Source organism: Pocillopora verrucosa, chromosome 3 (assembly GCF_036669915.1).
Source record: "Pocillopora verrucosa isolate sample1 chromosome 3, ASM3666991v2, whole genome shotgun sequence".
In the NCBI taxonomy this organism is placed as follows: domain Eukaryota; kingdom Metazoa; phylum Cnidaria; class Anthozoa; order Scleractinia; family Pocilloporidae; genus Pocillopora; species Pocillopora verrucosa.
The window spans coordinates 2,349,620-2,355,317 of record NC_089314.1 but is presented as its reverse complement, the minus strand read 5'-3'; positions in this window follow the sequence as shown (position 1 = coordinate 2,355,317).

The window sequence follows — 5,698 nt, the reverse complement described above, 5'->3', positions numbered from 1 at the left end:
TATGTTCCCAACAATTTGCGAAAAAGAAGGTGGATTATCAGTTATTTAACGTCCCCTGCAAGCCAGTGCAGAAAAAATGAAGACGGGACCGACGGTTTATCGCCATTATCCGAGAAGACTCGAATGTCTATCGTTTGCAGATGTCACAGCAAAGGCAGCATATTTTCCTCAGTTATTTTTAATGTTGTTCCGGTCTAGGGCTTGAACCCTCGGTCTCCCGCAAGGTATTACGGTATTTTAAAACATGAGGTCAAAGTGTAGTGTAAAGGGAGATACACATGTACTAAATTTCACCTGAAAGATTAATCTTAGTTTTATTTGACTGGTTACGGGTGGAGAACTATATACAAACAGGCCGTTAGGACTCAGTAAAGGAGATGACCAACAACGATTAATACAGGTGAAATTACAGTAAGTAAGGGAAAAAAAAAAGACTCGGATCTTTTAAAATCGACCTCTTCATACAGAGTGACCGCTTAATACGGTTAATACAGGATTGCCTGAATGTTTTAATGATTTATTCTTGTTTTCTCTTCACCATATTCCCAACCAATAGCGTAACTCCATTTTCTGCATAAAAACACACACACAACCCACAATTCCTCCAATCGCTGTGACGAAGGGCTAACGCCCGAAACGTCAGCATTTAAGAGCCATAGTCTATGTTTCGAACTTTAAACAAAAATTGCGGCCACTCATCCCAGCTGATTTGGCTGAAATTTGGCATGAAGGCTAATTTTTAGGTCCTAACCACGAAATGGGTATTAAAAAGTTCCAGTTGTTTTCGCTTGGCAAAAAATCGATAAAGCCGACCAAGTCTGCCTATACTTGCCCGCCAACATGGCGTATCGAAGGTGTTCTTATGACTTCGACTCCAGTCCTGTCGTAAAGATTACCTGAAATATCTTGAAATAAATAAAAAGATATACCCCTTTTTCTTAACATTTACTGGAAAAAATGTGGGAGATGACAGATTTTGATTACGGGTTATCTCAACGTTCGACGGTCGTTTTGCGCCGCCTTGAACAGTATACTGGTAAAAAATGAAAATAAACCCCAATTTGTTAGCTTGATATCTCCAATGTTACCTTGATCCAGAAGTTGCCATTTATTTGGAACAATATTTTTTTATGGATGAATTGATTGCTTTAATTAAAAAATGGAGAAATTTGAAGGTCAAAAAAGGAAAATTATTAATCTATGATGAGTTAGCTATATTTGGGACCAGCTCCTAAATCAGCTTACCGGTCGGAAATAAAGTCCACTACTTATTTCGTCCAGAATGAAAGCAAATTCCAAATTTAATTGATCTAGGTGATGAAATAATTTGTAAGGAAAGGCCGCAAACTGACATATGCTGTTCAGAATGATTAGGAAGATTAAAGTGTCTAGCGACTGGTTTGGGTGCGTCCTTGTCATTTCTTTCCACGTCGCGAAGGTGTTCTCGGAATCGGTCACTTAGTCGTCTTCCTGTTTCGCCGATGTATAACTTATTCCAATAAGTGCAAGTTATACAGCAAATAACATTGGCGGAGGTGCACGTAAAGTGATCAATGATCTTAATGGATCTCTTGGGTCCCGATATTTTATCTACGTTATGAATGAAAGAACAAGTTTTGCATCGTGAGCGAGCGCATTTGAAAGTTCCAGATTGGTCATCGGTTTGAAATGAACTCCTGACTGAAAAGTTGCCTATGTTTTGTCACGTTTGAATGAAATAAGTGGGGGTTGCGAAAAGATAGTGCCAGTCTCTGAATCGTTTTGGAGTAATTTAAAATTTTTAAGAATGATAGATTTAACTGCGTAGTTGTGAGGATGAAATGTAAGAGTAAATGGAATGCGGTCAGTGTTGTCCTTCTCAGCCGTTTGTAGTGCTGACTGTCGAACAATTTGTTGGGCACGGTGGTCGCCCGCTTGAACGACAGAGACAGGATAGCCACGTTTATCGAAAAACTGTCACATTGCCTCTGATTTTTCGGAAAAATCAGAGTCGTCACTACATAAACGACATAAAATTGACGTGTGATGGATGTGAAGATGAATACATGAATACAATTGTATTCATCTTCACATCCATCACATATCAAGAACTCCATACCTTTTTCACAGTTTCTCAGACTTCGTCGTTTATGTGAAACTGTAGGTTTGTAATAAACACTAGTGCATAAAACGTTGCCTTCAATTGAAATTTTGATTTCTAGAAAAGCCAAAGAAGTGTCGAAAATTTCCCAGGTATATTTAAGAGCCGGATGAAAGGAAATGACAGCGGTTATAAATTGAGTGAGCTCCTCTTTGGTAGAGGAGGTAGCGCCGATCCAATCGTCAACGTAACGGCCGTAGAGTTCAGGTTTTGGGCAGTGGTATTGACTAAAAAATTGATGTTCGATAAAACCTACAAAAAGATTGGCGTAGCTGGGTCCCATTTTAATACCCATGGCCACACCATTAGTTTGTATGTAGTAGTTGTCACCGAATGAAAAGCGATTGAGTGTGAGTATTAGTTCGGCCAGACGGAGTAGTGTTTCAGAGCAAGGTTCCTTAACAGTGCGATGATCGAAGAAATGTTTGAGGGCCCGGAGACCTTCGTCATTGGGAATGACAGTATAAAGAGATGTTATATCCATAGTGAAAATAAGTTTGTTTTGGCCGAGGAAACTAAAGTCACCAAAAATTTCAAGTGCGTAGTGGCTGTCCTTAACGTAAGACGGTACAGTTTTGACGATAGGTACCACAATTTTGTCTAAATAGCTGGAAATAAGTTCGGTGGGACAACTACAGGCAGAAACGATGGGTCGACCTGGGTTGTTAGGTTTGTGGATTTTAGACAGCTACGCGAAGGAAACCTTTGTCAGTCCCGCGAGGATCGTCGGCTGTCAGAAAATTTAGAATCAATTCAGTCATGATTAAGAAAGAAAAAATTAATCCTTTCACGCACAATGGAAAATGCTGATATTATGACGCGCCGCCTAACCCGAGACATTTTTATAACAAAGAACGATATTTGAGACGACATGTTGCCGCTTCTACTTATTTTGTCTAAGTGTGAGCTTGGGTCTTGAATAAATTTATCTCAAGAAATTTTCTTCACCTAGGGACATTTTTATGACGAAGGAAGGTATATAGGACGGTATGTTGCTACTTCTATTGAGTGAGATTGTATCTTGAACAAATTTTATCTCATGAATAATAAGTTATGTAAATCAGAAATTTATCCGTGACTCTTAATAACAAAATTTTAAAACCGCTCTTGTCTCCCCAAACCTGAACAAAATTCGTTTAGTAAGGAAGATTGATTACAAAGATCTTTAGGCTGTTCTGGTGTCCAAGCAAGCAAATTTAATATTCACAAAATTACGAGACAACCTACGACTGATGTAACCTACACACACAAGTCTCGTAGTCGGCGCACGCCTGTCTCGACATTAGCATTCGTAATTTGACGAGTGCATGACATTTTCACAAGTATGCCACTCCTTAACAGCTATGTTACAATAGCCGGGGATAAAGGAAACTTGTTTCACTTCACGCGTTCGAGAAAGACAAGTGGAAAAAAAACATAAACTGAACTACAGTAGCGAGCAAAATGAGAAAATAAGCCACGCTCTTCGATGAATCGGAATTTCCTGCTCTGACTCGAAAAAGGAAAGGAAGAATTTTTATCGGAGAATCTTTTTTTTGTGGTTAGCCCCACCCACGCCAGGGGGCTGTCCCGGGGGAATTCCTATTGTTTTCATATTCACGCATGGAGTTGTGACGCAGTTCGTTAATGTCTCGTTCCTTTGTGTACCGGTACACGAGGACACAACCCACGCCAGCCTATCGCGTCCTATTTAAGTAAAAAACAAACTTTTCGAAATATTCAAAAGTTATTCATGGTCATATGATAAAATGCTTATTGACTGAGTCAAGTCAGACATAATCCCAAGTTACACATATGAAGTTACCGCTTTTTCCGGTTAGAAATCTTTGTTAAAAACCGCAGTTTATATGATAGTTTGCATTTATCAGTCGGACCAGCCCAATTTTCACAACTTCAGTGTTTTTCTAGCAAAATAATAGTTTTCTCAAGAGCTTGAGGGCTATGCCGAAAAATAGGCAATTCATTCTTTTTAATACCTCGCCTTTCAACTTACCACCTGCTACAAGCTACACGTGACAATAGGTCAGATATGTGATGAATAAAAATGCTGATGAAAATTCGCAATCAAGCTCACGCAAGTAAAGAGTAATTTTCTGGGGTTATCTTTCAATGAAAAAGACGAAGTATTTCGAAAACGGCAAACTTATAGGTAATTCGGCAGAATAAAAAAAATATTATTTTATTGAAATCATAGTCAAACATACAGGTGTTTTAGTCTTTATTCCATTTGTTTAGGCTTTCGTCAAGCAATTGTGTCTCTTGCTGACGTCACTATGAGAAAGTTAAAAATACATCAAACGCTCCTGGCCCTTCCACTGTTACCTTAAAAATGGGCATAGGCATGGAAAGGCCTTTCCTACTCTGAAATTTAGAGAAAATGAACAGAAACTGTGGTATTTAAAAGGGGAAAAAGTATTTTGCACTGAGAAGAATCTCAATTTGGATGAGTTAATCTTGAACTTTGGAGAAAAAGTATTTATTAGCCACTTCATTAACGTTTTGGGGAAATTTTCCTGCGGAACTAAGGTTAGTTACGGTATCTCTAGTAATTCATTTTTCGCTTTTTAAACCTAATTTTTAACTCTCTGCACTGTGACAGGTGAAGACTGGTAGAATTAAAAGACAACAGTTCCAACCTTGCAAAGAAGTTTGACCGCCGTTAAGCTATTCTTCTGTGATCTGACTTGTTTTCATCGCCGGAATCTCAGCTTAAGGTAAAGCTTTCGTTAAGTCTAATTAGAATTATCTGTGAATGCTTAAGCTGGCAAAAGCTTTCGCTTGGATTGCGGACAGTTCACATAATTGTCACAAACTCCTCGCATGAGAAAATTCGAATTACGCAACTAGCTCGCAGCCAGCTGTTCCTTGAAGCAAATAAAATAAGAGCTTTAGAGTTCTTTACCACCAATTTTGAGAAATTTTGTCGAGCTCTCTGATTCTTATCGTGAGACAAAGTTTAAAACTAACGGCGCCGCAGATAAATTCAGCAGTACATTCGTGACTTTATCAATCACCGAAGTAAGATGATTATTTCTCTTCACATATTTTTGGTGTGGGAAACAGGGAGTGAAGCAATCTTCTACTTTTCTCAAGTAGAGTAGTGAAACTCCACATGTACATTTATTTATCAATTGCTCTCACCATCTTTGCGGAGAGTCATTAAGCAACACACCAATCAGTTGTTAAGAAAACCTAAAATCCTCAACGTAGAAGATAAACAAATGAGGTTTAAGCGGTCAAAAGGAGATCTTCGTCGAGTTTCAGAATTTTGCAACTTATCACTAACACGAGCCAATTTAGCAAACACATAGATTTGCGTTATTCTTAAGATGTTGGTGGATGAAAGCTACAGATATACCCGCGGGTTTGAGGCAGTCAGTTACTTCATTGGTGCATAAACTATACACTGATAAGCTTTTTTAGCCCGATTAACGCTTGCATTTTGAGAATTCTTTCGTACAAATTGGTGAATTTGATATGCAAATTAAGGTCGAAGAGAAGGCTCTCCTCTGATCACGCTTGTATAAAAATATTTCAGCTGAAGTTTCCATATTTTGT